Source organism: Halyomorpha halys, unplaced genomic scaffold (genome assembly GCF_000696795.3).
Source record: "Halyomorpha halys isolate HHAL.00 unplaced genomic scaffold, Hhal_1.1 Scaffold470.1, whole genome shotgun sequence".
NCBI lineage: Eukaryota > Metazoa > Arthropoda > Insecta > Hemiptera > Pentatomidae > Halyomorpha > Halyomorpha halys.
Genome location: NW_027115723.1, coordinates 212,361 through 232,562, shown reverse-complemented (window position 1 = coordinate 232,562; position 20,202 = coordinate 212,361). Strand labels below are relative to the sequence as shown.

Genomic DNA, 20,202 nt, shown 5'->3' with positions numbered 1-20,202 from the left:
AACAACCTTCAATGGACACTTCACCTAACCTTATAATGCCAAAAGGCAATCCAAGTTATCATCACCCAGATATACATATAGCATACCTCCTATATTTATGTACCAGATATTCAATAACATCATTATAGGAGGGTATGAAAAAAAAAAAAAAAAAAATTGATTTGGAAAAAAAGGGATTTGTTATTTGATAAACTGTATCTCGGGAACTATTGAACGTTAAGAGCACTCTTTATTCAAGGGCTTCAATTTAATACCTTTTTTTATGGTTTTGTATTTTTTATTTATTTTTTTACAGTGCGGTTTATAGATTTCAAGATACTGAGAAATGAGTAAAAAATGAGCCAAACTTTGTACTATTGTGTTTTTCGGACACATTCTTGTTACTTTTTGAAACAAATATATTTTTTTTTCAAAATGTTAATTATTTTCAGTAAATCAATAATATACATTTTTAAAATGATTTAAAAAAAAATCTTGACCCATGAAACTTATTAGCCACGCATAGATTTGTGTAAACTGTTAGTGAGACAAAAACAGACAAAAAACTCCAAAAATTTCCATCTTACACCCATTATTTCCTTTTATCTCCTCTGCTAAGAGTTTTCATATTTTATTGAAAACATGAACAATATGGTTAGAAAAAAACTAACCTTTGGTTTGAAGTTTTTAATGGAGAACAAATTAGTTCATGAATAAATAAAAAAAATTGAAAAATACTCTAAACCGGAAATTCTGTAAGTTACAAGCTGCGATTTGAACAACAAATAGAACGTACAAGAGCAGAGAAAGGTGAGCTATGAATATCAGAGATGTTATCATCCCAAGGCAGTCTTGTTATTCATGGAAGTTAGATCTCTTTCAGACATCTATTTGCATTACATGAAGACTTTGTCAGCACCTCCCTTGCAAATATTTATTCCGGCGAATATGAAATTATTCTTTTTTTTTTAAATATTTAAACATACTTACTAAGCAACTCCCGCCTACAATGCAGTATAAATATATTCCTGTTCTGACCTTTAGCCTCTACTTTAATGAAAACCTAAGCATATTAAAATTTAGTAACATTAATTATAATTTATCTGTTTTACAATGGATGCATTCAAGGAATAAATGTTTATTCATACCTAATGTTAATTCTATGCCCAATGTAAATCTGTTCATATATAACTCAATACTACTAGCAAAGATAAAAAAAGAAAAGATAAAAACATTTTATATAAAACCAATTCAAAGGAGTTTGATGAAGATATAATATAAAGTCAAGTCTAGCCATTCTATGATTTGATTATCATGATATGCTTACATTTGATCATAAATGTATATACAGTTTAGCAGTGTCTCCCCTCTTTCCGTCCATCGTTTCCTCCGTCCCTCCTTTCCTACCTCAGTGACTCCTAGGTAAGAGTCCTTCAGTAAGTCCCTGAGCAGAGCGTTCGCGGAAGGGGTATCCTCTTGAGTTGTACTGGGTGGGTGTCGATAATATTTCATCCTGAGTTACACCTTTCCTTTCCCAAGAATCTCCTGGATTATGCGTTTCATACCTCATCAGAAATATTTGTGCCGTAATGCTTGTAACGTCTCGCTTAGCCCACGAGTATTGGTTTATCCTTGGTAATAGTTCAGGGTCACCGCCTTTTTAAGTTTCGTGTCTCGCGGGTCTCTACCATCGACGTGCATAGAATAAAGATCAATCCGACATGTAAATGGTGGATCTTTGGATACGCCTTTCAGCGGGTCCCAAAGATCTACTAACACCGGTTTGTGCTCAGATCGTCGTTATGAAACTACCGCCATACTTGCTATGTCCCACTTTCAGCAAACCCGCTCTTGTCTTCAATGAAATTCTTGTCCTCAAGAACTTGCATTTTCGTTAGAAACTGCTTTACCTCTTCAAACGTTTTCTCTTGATCGTTTTCTACTGCATTTATCATGATGGATCCAATTCTAATATTAGAGAGCCGATTACGAATCTTTATCCTTCTCCCGATCCCGCCTTCTCTAATAGATCATAATCAATGGTCATGATAATCCCTCAGCATCTTACTCACTAAATGAATTGTTTAATTACTCCGTCTAAGTCCCCTCTTACCCAGTTGTATCACAACCTTCCTCCAGTTCTTCGCCTACATGCACTTCATTTGCTCGCCTCCGTTCCTTTGTTCTTCCACTTACTCTTCCGTTCCTTACACTTCTGAAAACTCACTTGACAATCCGATTTGTCTGCCGAAAGTATTTATGTGTGGAGAAAAAGCCATGGGAAAAGACTTGTGAATTGACCTCTATTGGCTCGCCCTGGTCAGTACCCCTTCTTCGATATAAGTATCGGCACTGACTAGCAATGAATTCCCTAATTCGAATCAACTGGTGAGGGAACATTGAGCTACTAGCTGTCTTACAGTATTCCTGCCGTAGGTTTGACTTCTTTTTTTCCTGATTCTTCCCTCTGTTTTTCTCGTCCACTCTTTCTCATTAAACTAAAGAGAAAAAGATATAAGAAAGAACACTCACGGATTCAAGACTTCAAGATTTCCTTATTAATTCCTGTCCCTCTATGTATATACGCTCTATCAGCTGACGTGGCACTCGGTCAGCTGATATGGCCATGATATGTTATATACTAATTGTAAATAAGTGACGGCGAAATGTAAAACTATTGTTGTGAAAATGTAATATCGTAATAAATCATTATGTTATTATTCAATAATGTATTAAAACAATCAATGATTGCAATAAAAATCCTAACGTGGTAGAAAGACCCTGAAACATTAATTGCTTCAACTAATTTGAATTATCTTACAAGTGATAGTTTTCCATTTCACCATTATCTACTTGTTTTAAACCAAATCTAGAGAATAATACACATTTAAAAACGAACATATATATTTTTTAAAAAACGTATATTTCATTTAAAAGGTAGTTCATGAAGTATACTTGAAGCACTGAAGAACATTTTTTCTTTAGGTTCATCAATAAAACTACAGTTCAGGGTGTTGCTCAATGTTCCCTAGCAGAAAATTTCCAACCGACCTTTGATTGGAATTGGGGTTAGGAAAAACCACAATTGCCACCCGTCAGGAGGGAAACCCAAGGGATGGGTCAGAGTTTTTTTTTCCTGGTTAAACAATGGGTTTTTTTTATTTCTTTGTTTTAAAATTCTAACCATTGGAAAGATTTCAGCTTGAAATCGAAGTAAAAAATCGAGAGCTTGATATTCTTGTTTAACTGATGAGTTGTTGACAAGGAGAACCAGCACGAATTATATTTTTGTTTACTAAGATCGAAAAAGAAATATTATCATACGAAATTGTTGTTATATATATTTGCCTTCAGTGGCTTGTGTTAATTTTCTCATTCTTAGGACTTAGTTAGTTGGATTCGTCAACAATCATAAATTTGTTCATGAAAAATTCCTTTCTATTTTTCTTATTAATATTTCAATTTTCATTTGTAATATAAGTACTATGTCAGCTTATTGACAAGAGAATCGGTTAGGTATAATTTAAAATATTTATTGAAATTTTGTTTAGCAGTTTTTAGTATTTAGTAAATTCATGGATGACCAGTAGGGCTATAGCTTTAGTTTTAATTGGACGGAACTAACTCATAATGTTAATTAAAATACTGGCATGTAAATTAGCAGCATGTTAATTAACATGTCTGAGAGCTGCAAATTAAAGTCAGTTGGTTCTGAGAGATGAATTAGGTAATTTCTGGGCCTAAAACTAAGTTGAACATGGTCACTTACTCTGCCCAGAACCATACTACTGTAGAGTTCTTGCTTAGTAATTCATTAATTCAAATTCATTATCAAGCGGTCTGTCTACTGATCGCAGCGCGTTGTAATAATTATTTTTGCGTCAGCAAAATTTTAAAAACAAAACTATCGCTAAGGTTTCTCTCGAATACATCGTCAATTGCCAAGATTCTAGGTTCTAGAGAAAAAAATTAATTAAAATTTATAAGATTGAAATTTTACGAAATAAAAGAAATTTTTGATATTTTCGCTTTAATATATTCACATTATTTGGCTAAACTAAAATAAAATTCTAATATTATGCCCTCCATTTATCCTTTTATCGCTTAGTATTTTATACGCTATATTTTAATAGCATAAGTCAACATAATGTCAATATTTATAAGAAGGATAAAAATGTTTGAAAACAAAAAATTTAAAATTCTACTTTTATAGAGATGGATCATTGGACGATCAGTATCTTCATGCATTTATGATATTATTTTTTATCTTAAATCACATTCCCTGGTTGCAGAACATTGTTTACGATTGTGAATTAAATAAATAAAGTAAAAAAAAAATCAAATTATTTTAAACTGATGGAGAATTAAAAATATTTACTCAAGATAATAATTTATGTCTTGGCCAAATAATTGCAATAATTGAACTCAAGCTTATTTAATTTGTATACAAAGTGGAATAAATTTAGGTAAATGTCTACTTTTAGAAAATGATCACCATACAGGAATATTTATTATTAAATCCATAAAAATAGCTTGTATACTGCATATTATGATTATAAAGGGGGCCTCCCGTAGTTCAGTGGTTACACAGTCTTACCAAGTTGATGTCTTATTGGTGGTGCCGTTTCGAATCCGGCCTGGGGCGTTGACTTTTTTCATTGAGTGGCGGTCCCACAAAATGAAGAACTTTGGACCTTGGTTGGCCATGGGTAAGGCAATATAGGACCTACAATAGGAGTCTTGGCTAAAATAATTATGATTATAAGGAATAAAAACTAAGGAATTTGTAGAACAGTACAGCCTTACAGAAAAAGAGGCAACGATTCATTGGTCGTTTTAGAAACAGCAATACTTGACCTAGTAAATTCCAGTGTTTATCTATTGTTAGATAAAAATTGCATTATAATATTAAATTGAAAGTCATTTATTTATTAAAACAATAATAAAAGTTCACACTCAAATTTAATTTTTGCAATTTTCGAATTTAGAAGGGAAAAAAGTTGTAACATCTTTAGAGAATCTCGGCTATTCGCAGCTACAGACATTTTTAACGCTTTTAGGTCGCTGCGTGAGAATTTTTCTCACGTTTATTGTTTTTCATGCCCGGGAGATGCTAGAGCTAGACTGTAGTTCCAATCTTCCTGGAATCTGTAGTTCACAGTTTTTTCCTTCTATACCTCGCTCCCTCCACCATTTTAGCAGCTCTTAAGCGTCCAGCCCTCTTTTCCCTGATAATATACATTCCTCATGAGACATTCTCTCATATGCGACTGAGGCTGCTATAAAAATATTCAAGTTGTGAAGATTTATCTTACGTGTGTCAAGTGTATTTAATCTATAAAAATGTTTTTTTCTCAAGGGAAAAAAATAGTAGAACTAGGGAAACGTAAATTTGAAGAGGCAGAAACTTCATTAGGTACGTTTTATACATTATGAATTATATTTCGACACCGTGAGTGTATATTATGGTGGTCCTTATAACAAAAATTTGTCTTTTCATGTTTTCACTTCATCGCTGAGCCGTATGAATACAATTTTTTGAAAATGTCTGGGTCATATTCAGGCATTCTAATATCTGACCTTTTTTTTTCTTTTTTGGTTGGCCGCTACATTTTTCCCTTATGAATATAGGAGGAATAAATAATTTATTACGCAAACACCGGCCATAAATTGGAGATGAAAGGTTACCTAAAATCACTAGTGTTAGACCTCATGAAATCTTACCAAATTACAAGATATATGGTTCAAAATTCATATCTTGACCTTAAACTATCAATCAAGAGAATTGAAGAAATGGACGACCTTGAACAGCTCCAAATTCCACTATTACGGAGGGATTTTCTGAATTCTGATCCAGGAGAGCGAATGCAAAAAGAATTGCTACCAGTGTAAAAGGCCGATATCTGCCAGTCATGGTGTTCACTTGCCCAGTTGTGCAAAAGATTTCAACTGATTTTTTTTTTAAATTAGTGTTATACAATACCATACCATAATGCAAATATTGTTGGTTATTTGATGTTTATTACTATTTGTTTTTGAACTTGAATTTTTTAAAACTAGTTTGCTCTTTTATGAAAATTGATTTTTGTATCCTTTTTTTTTTGTTATGCTTAAATAAACCTAATCTAAATTAAAATTTTGTATTTTAACAAATGCGCCCAAGAGCTTTAAATAAGAAATGTAAGATGAAGTCTCACGCGCGGCCATCCATGTTAAAATCGACCTAGCAACCGAGGAGGTGTTAACATCTATAAGCCCATGTGCAGTAAATACGACATGTGTGATATTGAATGAAACCTACGAAATTTTATTGTATACTTATATTTTGAGGACGACTGTATTATTTGGGTGTGGGAGGTTTTAGCAAGGGCCCACAATAGCATCCCGGGCATATTTATTTTTAAAAAAATAACAGCATAATATGAATTTCGTTTTTTAATTAATGATTATTCTGTGCGACCATTGTATAATTTAAGCGATCATTTCACACTACTTCTTTTATTAATTAAACAGTAAATCTCCTAGAAAGTGCTTTGTTCAGAAAAAATGTGAAAACATATTACAAATATATTGTATAAATTGACTAACAAAGAAAATGTACGTTTGGGAGAATATATTTATATTAATACATTATAATGAAATATGTCAGTATTTGCCCCTTCAAGTTTATGGCCAATAAACCCGCTATCCCGTTCGCAAATGCGGTACTGTATTTGTAAATATTGAAGACTCAAATCTAACGCCACATATATGTTATACATTTGATGTTAAAAGACAGTGGGGAATCTTATACATTCTGAAAAGGCGTAGTTAAACAATAAAAACGATAACTAGAAGCTCTGAACGTAAAAGAGTTCAAATTTATGCGTTGTAAAGTTTCTTTCGTAATTACTTACAATTTCTGAAGTTAAGTAATTTTACCACCTATTTGTCATAACTTTTCGGATGCTGTCATCCTCAAGTACTATTCGGAAAAACTCTACAGTTATATCTTTTAACAACTCAAATCATATCTCAAGTTTAGAATAATTCAGTCCATTGAATTATTTAAATTAAATTTACTCCTATTAGTATTCATACTAAACTTAGAACGACATTCAATTAAACATACTTTTAATCTATAAGGCTATTCAATCCTTCTTTGATTTGTATAAATTCAATTTTCAAATTATGTTTTAATAATTATTACATCAAATTGTTTATCGAGTACTATTAGGTATTAAAAGTTTTTTTCACTCACTTATTATTTCGTTTTTATAGTTACCTTGAACGTTCCCATCAAATGTTCTAAAACAATGAACTACGGAAATCCAAAAATACAATAAAAATACTTTGCCCCCCCCAAAAAAAAAATTGTTTGTCATAATTCCTTGTAATTCTAATAATAGTAGTAGACAATTATATTTTATAATTTTACCTTCAAATGCTATTATTAGTAATTACCTCAAATTTTTTAAAACAAATTATTTTGTTTTCTTTTTTTAACAGATAGTGAAAAAAAATATTGGAGTTGCAGATTTTTAATTGGAATTTATTCTGAAAAACATACAGTGATAAAGAAAGAAAAAGAGAACCTCCACGTGTCTGAACAAAAATATTCTGTATAAAAAGTTTACATTTTCTTCGTTAATTCTTCGTTTTTATGATTTTTTATATCAAAACTATGTCTTACAACTTTTTCTTGGAAGGTTAGAGAAAAAAAACTAAATTGGAAGCATTTTTCTTTTGATAATAGTTTTAATTTTTTTTTTCTAGACTCTCATTTTTTCTTTCTTTTTGTTTTCTATTTATCAGTGATATCAAAGACGGTAGATAATTTAATATAAAGATGGTAGATAACAGAAAATTACGTGCGTCGCTCTTACCTGCAATGCAACCCGTTTTCTGATGAAACACAGGTTGGAAAACTTCCACCACTACCGACCACCGCATTGGTGGCAGCGCATGATGAATGATGAAAATGATGAAAATTTGTACATTGATTTCAAAGGCCCTGCGGTAATTCGGAATCAGAAAAGTTCACGAAAAGATGAGCGGTTAAATCATTTTCTTAAGAGATGCGACCGACTTACAGCCAAAATACAGAAGCAAGAGTAGCGAAAGACTTACTGAATGTAGGACATGTGGGTTCGCTAAAACGAGCTTTGGTGTAAAGGATCAAGAAGAATATCTTGCAAGCTAATGGAGATAACCCAGGGCCCATAGTCAATGAAATGTTAAAGAAAGCCTTCGGAGGTGACAGATGTACAATGGAAGAAGACAGAAAATTTTTAAGGTAGATGATAAAACCTCGGCAGTCTAGCGGGCAGTATACCGGAGTTCTTCTTACTAACTAGATAGAATCCTTCACTTGGAGAGGATAAAGGTTGATCACTCTTATTGATTTGTTCAGCAAGTCCGGAATGTGTTATTAGGTTTAGTACAGATGTGCAGAGGTTATAATGGTAATGATGCTTTGGAGATGTTTTCAATTTTATGGTGTTCCATATCACTTTGCATCAGATTCATTTAGGTAACTCAATAATGCTATAATGCTAGCATTAGGGCGGGAATGAAAGCATTGAGAGAGCACGGAAACAAGCATAGCATAGCACACTACCTAATCACCAGAGGGTATGCAGGGAAATGCTTGGAACCAGACTTTACAATGTGCATAACAATTGCGGCATATAACCATTCAATCCAGTAACGGGCTTTCACCGTTAGAAATTTCGGGCATTGCGCACATTAAAAGGACTATAGTGGACTGTAAACGAGGACATAATACGGATATACCGTAACTTAAGTTATAAACGGAGTTATGAGTTACATCGTTATAAAAGGCCCATTTAGGTTGATAGTAATTCGGAATCACAATGTTGTTACTATAGAGAATCTTCACGAGCCAAAGAAAAGGAGAATTAAAGCTCCCAGTGACAGAACCGTGAGCTGGAGTGTGCTCAGCTCAGCACACAGTTATAGGACCTCTTTCCATTTTATTTGGGTTCATCCTTGAATCTGAAGAAGTAGTCTTGCTGCTAATTGTTTTGTAATATTAATTTAAACTGGTACGATAAGGGTTGGGAGGAATTATGGTCTGATGTTAGGTATAGAGTATGATGTTAGCTGGCCGAGTGCTATATCAGGTAATTGAGGAATATATATGTACATAAGTGGATGAATGTCGCCCATAAATCAATCTTAATTTCGTATTCAGAGTGTGTTCTTTCGTTACCCAACTTGTTTTATTTTATAATTTTCTTCCCGCTGCCACGTAACTTATTCATATAGTTCATTCATATGTGTATACTGATTTCACTATATTTATGACTATATATCATTCAAATCTTCTCTTAATAATATTACTTAATATCTCTTATATATAATATAATTAATCTCTTAATAATTAATATCTCCTAATAACATATGTTAACAGTAGACGATGCCAATTTAGGCTAAGAGAAAAGTTAACAACGTAAACGTTAAATAATATAATAAGGCGGTATGGGACTGATGATAGTTTGATTCTATCTAAGGTAAAAGTACTGAACTAATCAATAGGGTTTCAACTGAGAGCCTTTCGAATAATTTATTAGTTTTCCTATCAGAGCCCCGACAACTGGCATACTGTCTTCTTAACTGAGCTAACATTAACAGAAAAAAGTAATTAAATATGTATAAAGTAGAATTCAGAATACAAGAGGATAATTAAAATGTTAAGGAAACTAAAAGGAATGTAATTCTGCCGAATTACAGCCATTGAAGTGCACAAATAATGAAAAACCGACAAAAACTGGAATATGCATATTTTCATATATTATTTTTCACTCTATAGTAACATTAATAAACTATTTAATAACATTAATTTTTAAAAAAATATTTTATACTACCGCAGTTTTAAAATATGGCTTTTTTTTCATACCCTCCTGTGAAGATTTTAGTGGGTATTTGGTACGTACATATAGGAGGTATGCTATATGTATAGCTAGGTGTGAAGGATACCTTGGATTGCTCTTTGGCATTTTTTTTTAAAATAAAAAAATATGCCTTTCTAAAATCCGATTTAAACCAATAATTAGTATAATTATCTCTTCGGGAAGAGGTTGAAATTAATTTTGTCCATTATCATCGCTTTAATATACAAATACAGCATTTATTATTATAATTTTACTATAGTTTGATTATGTTCATTTTCTTTATCCTTCTTGTTTGTATATGTTTTAAGAGAGATTTTATTTATTTGTATGTAATTTTTTTTTCTTTTCTATTTATTTTTCATTCTTATTTTATTTTATTTTAGTATGAATGTGATCATTGATCACTATTACCTATTGCCCACAACGGTGTAGCAGAATGTAATATCTATCAATAAATAAAGTTTTTAAAAAAAATGTACAATATGAAATAAGAATAACTAAGAATATGGTTACATAAATGAAATAAAATCAATACGTGAAAAATAACAAAAGGAAAGGAGAGATGTATTATTTAAATTGATATAAATATTAAAATTTATTTCACGTTGGAATATTATTAGTTAGTGTCTTCTGTTTATCACATCTGATTCCTGTTCGTATTTATTTTGATATTTTGGTTTTAAGGCATATTTAAAAGATAAGTTAAAAGTTATAGATGGGAGATTTGGTTCGTAATAAATGGGAGGTTGTAGTTTGAGATAATTTGGAGTACGCCTAGTAACCTTAATGAGAGAACAAATTGTTAGTTCAGAAGATTTCTTTTATACTTTAGCAAGTTTTTAATGCTGCTAGCTTCTTGAATAAAGGACTGGAACCAGTCCAGGAGATTCCAGGTTGTTAAGGTGACACCTTTACATAATTGACTGCAACGGCCTATTCGCTTACATTTTGTCACAGGGAAGAGTTAGTCCGTCAAGTAGAAAATTGGGACGCAAAATTTCGAACTTGAAAATCCACCGTTCATTTCGTATCTTTTCAAGAGTTTACCTCATCCATTCAGGGCAGAGTAATCCTCATCCAATAGTTATCATTGTAAAAATCAGTCGATGAGTTTTTATTTATCAGTAATGACTTGATACTGGAGAACATTGACATACTAACAGATTCAAATACGGTTATTGAATACTGTTCAAATTTTGATTATACTGACATACAATATAAAAAAATCTTTTTTTAAATACTTTTTATTTATTGATAGATATTACAATCTGCCATACACTTGTGGGCAATAGGTAATAGTGATGGATGATCACATTCATACTAAAATAAATAAAATAAGAATTTTTTTTCCTATTTATTTATTGCTATTTACAACTGTACATTTAGTAAATCTGATCTAAATTAAATTGGAGTGTTACAGGCGTGTAGAGAAACTAGTCATTGGTAGCATCTAATGACATTTTACATTAGCTGGTCTCGTGGCCATCTTCTTTTCAGGCGCCTCGGAGGATAGTCAGGAATGGAAGAGGATGCAAGATTAGAAATTAGGGGGTTTGAGTGGTTAGAGAGTTTATAATGGAAGGAGTGATATCTGGTTCGGGCTAGATCGGTTACATAGGGAACATTAAGGTCTTTATGTATGATTTTATTTGTGACAAAGTAAGGAGCATTGAGGATTTTACGAAGGATTTTGGATTGTAAGGATTGAATACGAGAGGAATTCAAAGGTTTAGTGGAGCACCGAAACTCAACTCCATATGTCCAGATTGGCCTTATTACAGTCAGTCTTTTATAATGTGTTGGAAGTTTAGACCGTTTGTCTAGTAAGTGATGTAATAGTCGAAATCGACGTGCAGTTTCCTGTCTTTTCAGTCTTGTGTGAGGATTCCAGGTTAATCGCTTGTCCAAATGTAGTCCAAGGTAGTGGATCTGTTCGACAGGGTTAAGAGTAACATTGTTAAATGAAACTGTAGGGCAGTCAGTAGGTTTACGACGAAGGGTAAAGGTGATTTGATGAGATTTGTTGGAATTTATCTTAATCCTCCAATTACGACACCAATCTTCGAGGGCTGTGATATGAGATTGGAGATTTTGGGATACAATTAATGGGTTATTATTAACAGCGAGCACACATGTGTCATCGGCATACGTGGGAAGGATAGTGTTAGGATTGGTTGGAATGTCAGCTGTATAGACGGTGTAGAGGATAGGACCAAGGATACTACCTTGAGGAAAAAATAAGAATAAAAATAAATAAATGAAGAAAAAAAAATCACTCTTAAAATACACACAAACAGAGGTATAAACAAAATGAACATAATCAAACTATGTGTATGAAAAAATAAATAAATAAAATAATATAATCTCTAGTCATATTTACACTATTATAATTCACGAATAATTGTAAATATATACAATATTTACACAATCGACCTGAGGATCCCTGAGCCCACTCTATCCCCCATGTGCGAGAGGTAGAGCAGAGCTTAAAAGATCCAAGCGCATCCATCTCGCCGCATCACTGGTAGTGAGCCAGTGGAGGCTGAGCAAATGCTCTAAACTCGCAAAAACTCAACTTGAGTGGAGAATCTGACCATTGCCTGAACTCCAATTGTCCATTTTTATTTTACAAGTCTCTTGGCCACTGCCGTTTCAACCTTCTAGGTGGGCTGTAGGGATGGGTGGAACTAGATAAGATTTGAACCAAAGGATTAGGATGGTTGAAAAGGTCTATATGGAATTTTGAGAATTTGGTTGGTATGAGGTCAAGGACAAAAGGGATATGTAGGTCATGGTGTGGTGTACGGTTGGAAACGTAACAGGGTTATAAAAAAATCTAACACTACTGTGAGATCCCCAACCACACCTCCCAGCCTATCGAATTTTTTATCGATTGAATTATTTGTTATCTAAATCGGAAAGTGTCAGTTTGAAAAAACTACCATGAAATCATAGGTGTGTTTTCCATCAGTATACAAGGGAGTACTATGTTTGATTAATAGAAGAACAATTTAGTTCATTCCAGTTTATTACAGGTACTACAAGTAATACTTATAAGATTTTTGTGGATAAATAAACCCTTAAAAAACACACACACAGAACTTTTAATTAGTTGACTTTTTCATTCCATTTTTATAGCATATCTACCAGAATTCTACATCAAGAGCCGGAGTCCTCCTTTTTTTATTAAATAAATTATTAAGAAGCGAAGGGAGAATGTTTTCGCCCTTAATAAAGGGACCCTTCAACGATACCCCTTCATTTTGTTTACTGATGCGCACCGTTTGTGCTTCTCATTTTTTTTTCAAGTACTTCGCTTTCTCAGGGATATGAATTCCTTGAGTAGCACTTGCCCTTGACGTCTCCGGCCATTGTAAATAATTCATATTCTAACCATCTGTTCAACCCATTTTCCAGAAGCGTTAGAATAAAAGACCTCTCATATTTTCATAAATATAGGACTAATTTTTTCTAAGGGCCTAAAGGGGTATAGTTAATTGAAAACTATAGTCATATATATATTGAATCTTTGCAGACATTGATATTAAAGGAAACAAACCATTTATGATCGATATTGGCATTCGAACAAACGTATGGAAGTAAAATGTAATAAATAATTTATGATAATCCAATACATCCATGTTTAACACAATAGGATCAATGTTTAAGTGGTATAATAGCACTTCTTTTTACATGTTCTTGTTTTCACTTTTTACTTGCTAAACAGCTCTAACAGAATAATAAAATTTATAAAACGTACTTGAATTGAAATCAGATTTAGTTTAGTAAACCAAATTGCCTTATGTCCATAAGTAATTCAAGACTAAAGTGCTTCAAAATTAACTGAACTTCAAAAACTAAGTAATTTATAAAACATATAAATTATAAAATACAACCCACCTTGTTTATTTATGTGGAGTATATGAACTATAAAGATTTTATTGTTCTGATTAAATTTCTATGTATTTTAATTTATATACTAATGAGCAACAGAACAAATTTTCGAGTCTCTTTAGTTGTAGAAAAAAGCTTACCAACTAATGTGTGGTGGTGATAAAAACCACTTTAGTATCTTTAGCAATGAGACTATTAAAATAGTAATTAATAGAAATTATGGCCAATATCTCATTTATGAATCTTATATTTTTCCAACACGTTTTTTCTCTTGCATGTGGTCCGTCTGTTATTTCTAATTTTTATTTTGTCAGTTTCTACTTATATTTTATATCATAATCATTTTATTTAAATTTCGCTAAAAGTTTTTCCTGATGTTTGATTTTTGGTGCATCAAATTTGAATTTATGTCCAGTTTGTCTAAAATATTTAGTGAGAGAAGTTTGGTCAGGTTTGTTGAGATTGTTTGTTATAGACTTACTACTATAATTGTGTTGATATTGCTTTACACAAACTTTTCATGCGAAATTGCTATAAAAAAGTTTATAGACAAGTTATCGCGAAATCAATAAACTTTGGGATGTTCAAATTTGAATATCTACTGGTCATAATTAGTTTAAAATTTATAGATAGTAAATCATTTAAGTTTGATCAATATTCACTATTATTGTTGATAGCTTAACTATTAAAAAAGTTGATAGGTAATCAAGACGCAACTGTTAATAAACAACCTCGGAGTTTATATATTTGAATGTTGCTAGCAGCTGTTATGGGAACCCGAGACCTCCGTAAATAATCCAAAATATATTATAAACTAGCTGTTTGAAAAAGGGAACCATGGTTGCTAGCATTATCAAAATACTTAAATAATTCTCTCTACAAAAACTACAAGAAATTAGGCCTATTTATATTGGACACCCACTACAGCTGATTTTGATCGTGTAATTGCTCATCCATATCCTGGTCACTGTAGCCCAGGGATCTAGTAATACCGTTTTCAAATTTCAGCTAATTTTTGAATTTTGCTTATTTTAACTGGCTTAAGCCTCCTCTTTCTGTTTTTAGCAAATATTTCAAAAGTGATATAGTGACCGTCACGAAATGGGGGTTTTAGTGGGATGGGTTTACTAAGAAGAATTTCCAATGAGATAAGTAAGGCTACCACGGACTGCTCTTTTCATTGTATATGTATAATGTATTGCATTATATTATTATGTATTCTGTAACCATGTAAAAAATAAAGAGGTTTAAAAAAAAAAAACTGCTCTTTTCAATCAGCGGAACCGTTCCTTCACGTTCCATTAATTCCATGGCATTCTTATTTTTCAAACAATTCTCAGGCCACTGGTGATGTCTGGCTGTGAAGTCTGGGGAGCTGCATCCTGAACGAAAAGGAAAAAATTACAATATTTTCTAAATAAAGTCGTAAGAATTGCAGTGGTTTGTAAAAAACAGCCCATTGCATTGGGAATTACAAATAGAGACAATCAAGAATTACATCAAAAAAAGGTTCATGAAGTTCCACTCCCAGTTACCCATAGTTAAAGGAGCAGTGACCTACAATTCGAAGACTGAAGCTCAGGCTGCTGCAGGACATCCTGTTATAAATTATATATATATCGGTTTTTTTTATTGTCACTCTAAAATTTATTTCTACTTTCTCTTAAATTCACTTTCAAGTCAATTATTTATTTTGTTAAATCAATAAATCTCATTTTTTTTGTTTAACGTACTCTTATCTTTTATTAAGAATTATTATATTAATCTATTTATTTTATCTTAATTTTTTGTTTTATTTGTAACATTGTTTATAGTTAGGGGTGTATTTTCTATGAGACTATACCCTCCACCCCATAATCAATTGTTAAAAAAAAAAAAAGTACCTCTTACATTAACCTTGTAAGGCCCACCAGGCTGATCTGGTATTAAATGAATCAATAAATAAAAAAATTTCATGGTGTAGTCTTAAGCTATAGCTAGACTATACCACTTTAGCTGGACTGTTATCAACAGCTTATAATGCCACAAGGCAATCAAAAGGAGAAGACTCAGGAAAAGTATATGTAATACATTAATGTATTATATATGTATAAAGTAATTTTTATTTTTATTTTTAATGAAGATTACGGAAAAAAACAACTGTTCTTTGATCTTTCGTGCTACTCTTTGCACTATTCCATCTCGACATCTTGTAATCGCTGTTTTGAGTTCCCTTGGTATCCATTCTGTTTTGATTTTGGACCATCCTCTCTTATCAAGTCTGGCAATATGACCAGCCCATCTCAATTTCAGCTGATGTACTTCTTTTTAGTAGACTTTTAGATTTTGGTTTTGAATTTAATTTTCTTTTTGCTGATGCGGTGTTTTCCTTTGATACCTACCATAATATTTTAAAATTGTAGATGTAGCCACTTAATTTTTCATAATTATTTTCTGTTGCCGACCATGTCCGAGATCTATATAAAATTAGTGGTAATATCCATGTTTCCAATACCTTTGCTTTTAGTCTTGGAGGTAGTTGAGTTTTGAAAATGTGTTTCATGCACCAGGTTTTTTTCTATCCCATGTTTATCTTTCTATTTATTTTATGTTTTTATATCTGTAAACAAGATAGACTGAATAAATATATTGCTCGACGAAACTGATTTCCTATTGACGTTGACCTCTCGTTTATGTGAGTTTGTCTTTATATTTGTTTTATCGATATCAATATCGAACACCATATATTCACACTACTCAAAGAGTTCGCTAACAATTTGATTCGTCTCAGTTAATGAATTGACAAAAATAATTGGGTTAACCAGGAATAGAGATCTATAGAGTAACAAAGAAGTTACAGTATACAGTTAATTATCATTTGTAGTCAAGAGTTAAACACAGCATAGAAAAAATTATTTAATGATATCTGACAAATTATTATTTTATATTAAATTATTTTAATAAATAATCTATATGTTAATAAATTAGACTCATACCTCCCATGAGGGGCTTTTAGTTCTTTACAGAATGGAAATAAAACTATAATTATTCTTATTTTTTGCAAATACTTTTAAAAAACAAAAATAATCCTGTTACATTACTTTAGTCGGATACTATTCCTAGATATCCATCTACTGTAGTAAATTTTAGCATTAACAAGCTCACTAAGCATAATGTTTTAAGTTGATATAAAAGTAAATTTAGTTCCTTCGGACCAAAAAGGTTATAAAGTGGGCTTATTTCCGTAGTCGAATTTTTTTTATAATTAAATTACGCGAACTGGGTATTTTTTAAGACATAAAAATAACTACACTTTTCCTCTCTGAGTATATTATTTTCCTATAGAATTTTATAATATGTAAATTATAAAGTTAATACATAATAAAATAGTTGCTTGAAGGAAAATGAAAAAAAATAGATTCAGTCCTGAAAAGTATGTTGTATTCATTTAAGTAAGTTTAAATGAAGGCACAGAATTAATTTGCAAAATTAATTAATAAAACGGCACTAATGAGAACTTAAGCATACTTAACTATTTGTTGATAATTAACTTACAAGGAAAAGCACAAATAATTAACCTTTAATTGATCGAGGACTCGGTGGTTTAGCAAATACTAAATACATGAGCTACCACAATAGGCTCGGTGAGGCAATCGATAAAATGATTACACAATCAAATCCTGTATCCATTATACATTTCCCATGAAATCGTATCGTGGGAGATTATTTGTAACCCTGGATCATGCAAATCAGTATCCCTGATTCAAGAAGTTTGTGTATCAGTTAAACGAATATGAAACTAGCTAAAACTACTCATCAATGTTTTCATAAATAATTATTAAACTTTTTTTTATAATTAATTATTGCACTTCAGTAATATAATTATTTTATTATGTTTTTTTAAATATCTGTGCCGTGCATATATATTATTTGGAGAGATTATTACATTATTTAATGGAGGGGATGGATGGATTTAGGCTTATTTTGCTGTAAAAATATTATTTCGGTTCATGTATATCGTCGTGTTCATATTATTATATTTGACTAGAAGAGATATCTTTTATGAAAGAAAAAATATTCTACTATTCACAAAGAAGATAGTTGAGTACGGGTTCATAGTTTAAAAAAAGCGGCACTGCTGATGGGAGACAGACTAGGAAGAGAATTTTAAACACATAACCGCTTCAAGTTCTTCTAACTAAGTACGTTGTAATTTTTATAAAACATACAATATTTAAATTGAATAATAATGATAATTGTATCTTTTTAAAAATGGCGATATTTGTATAAATATAAAAAATCTTTTGGTTATAAATTATAAATAGTAATGAAAACCAAAAACATTATTTGAAATGAGCATAAAAAAAATCTTCGAGACTACCTTGAACTTGTAAAACATCATTTCAGATGTTTTAAAATATAACATAAGGTTATCATCAAAGCTGATCAGTACTTATTGGAAGTATGCATCAAATACAAACTAAAGATTTTATTCTTATTGCGTTTTTTTAAAACATAACGACCTTTACTTGTAATCCTTTATATTTCAGCTGATGACTAACTTCTAACTTACAAGGAATGACGAGGAAATCTTATCTTGACCCGGTGGTTTGCGAACATTAGGTACATACAATTCTCAGTCCAGTCCCTTACCGCCAGGGTCCTGTTTCACAATGAAAGCTAATAGTATTAGTTCAAAATATAAGTATATAAACAACGTGTTTTTACACTAATACTTATTTTTTTCATAATAGGGAGGATTATTAGTGATATTACTGGAGTTAAAAAGTACTAAAGTGCAAGTTACTATTGTACAAGTCAGTGTAATTGTATTAAGTTAAATCGACAATACTAATAGTATTAGTTTGTACTTTATTATGAACCAGGGCCCAGGCCCCGTTTGACACCTACCCTCCACATCACCGAACTGCTGCGTTTGATAAATCATTTTTACCGGAGCTGCATATCTATGGAACTCCATTCCCTCTAATATACGTCATGTATTCACACCTTCCCTCGTTTAAAACCCTCCTTTTTAAGTATAATTTACTAAACCAAACTAAGCCAATATTACAATAATATATAGTACTATTATATAGTACAGATATTTCGTAACTACCTTTTTGTTTTGTTTTCTATGAATTTAATTAGTTTTCTTCTCTACATTTAAATTATTTATATATAATTTTAATATAAGTTACAATTAAGTGTGGTCACACTGTTTTTTGGCTCATATTTGTTATTGTAAAATTAAAATTACCTTTGTAATTGTTCTTAACAGACCTACTCCCAGAATGATTAACTGTTTTTTATTGCATACAATCATACCAGTCTATAAAGTATTTCAAAGCATGGTCAATGCTCCATACTGTGTAACAGACTTAATGATATTAATATCCAGTTGTTTTAGACTCCATATTATCAGAACTTTACTCTTCATTATATTACTATAGCATAATATCAAGATCCACTTATCTCAATACTAGTTTTCAAGTTTAGAATGATCCCGTAATTAAAATAAGTATACTGTAAGTCTTTCCATGCATCTCCATTCAGGTCTGCTTTTAATGTGGTTTAGAAAGGAGCGAAAAAAGCACTTCTAGGGTCTACTTTGTACTTTGTACAAGTCCAATGACAAACTTGCTTCACCATGTTTCGGACAAAATATAAATATAGATGAATTTTTTTTCCTATTTAATTTTTTATATTTACAATAAGTAAATTTATATATGATTCATGTATCTAAAATGTGATATATTGTATATACTGGCGGCAAAACGTTTAGAATCAATATTTCTGTGTAGAACCTACGTCAGGACTTGCTCATTTTCAATATGACCGACTCCTTCTTTATTTCAAAATTTTAAATAAATTAAGTATAAATAAATTAATTGTTTCCTCCATTCTGTTAATCATTAATAATTATTTAGTTTAAATTTAGAAAGTTTTTACTGAAAATTCAGAAAATGAAAAGTGAACATTTGTTATTCAATTTTAGTCATTGTATTTTGTTTCACAAGAATCATTTTATTTGGAATTTATTGAAGGTTGATTGAAATATTACTTATTAAGGGCTATTATTATTAGTATAAGGACTGATAATAATTACAAGGTTGAGACTTAATTTCAAATTAAATAAAAACAAAAGATTTGTATCCGATGGACTCTACCTCACCAGTCGGTTTTCTAAATTCCTCCCTACCAGTTAACAATTAATTTTTTTTGTATATACTATAATTCTATAAATTGTATTATTTAATTTCAATTATGTAATTTTGCTGTACGAAACATTTATTTGTAAACCTATTATGGTGTTTTATTTATTTATTACAAATCTAAGAAAATTGAATTGGTCCAATTTAAATTATAGCTGTGTCTTTCACCAGTACTTAGACTTTACATGTTGCAACACAAGGAATTGCCAATAGAAATTTCTGTAATATATATATATATA

At 31.3% G+C, this 20,202-nt stretch overlaps 1 protein-coding gene across 1 annotated transcript in view; it reads right to left on the bottom strand.

Annotated features, from left to right (window-relative positions):
* LOC106683151 (uncharacterized) overlaps positions 1–20,202 on the bottom strand; it is a 103,217-nt gene that overhangs the window by 21,965 nt on the left and 61,050 nt on the right. The gene's annotated exons all lie outside the window — the stretch shown is intronic.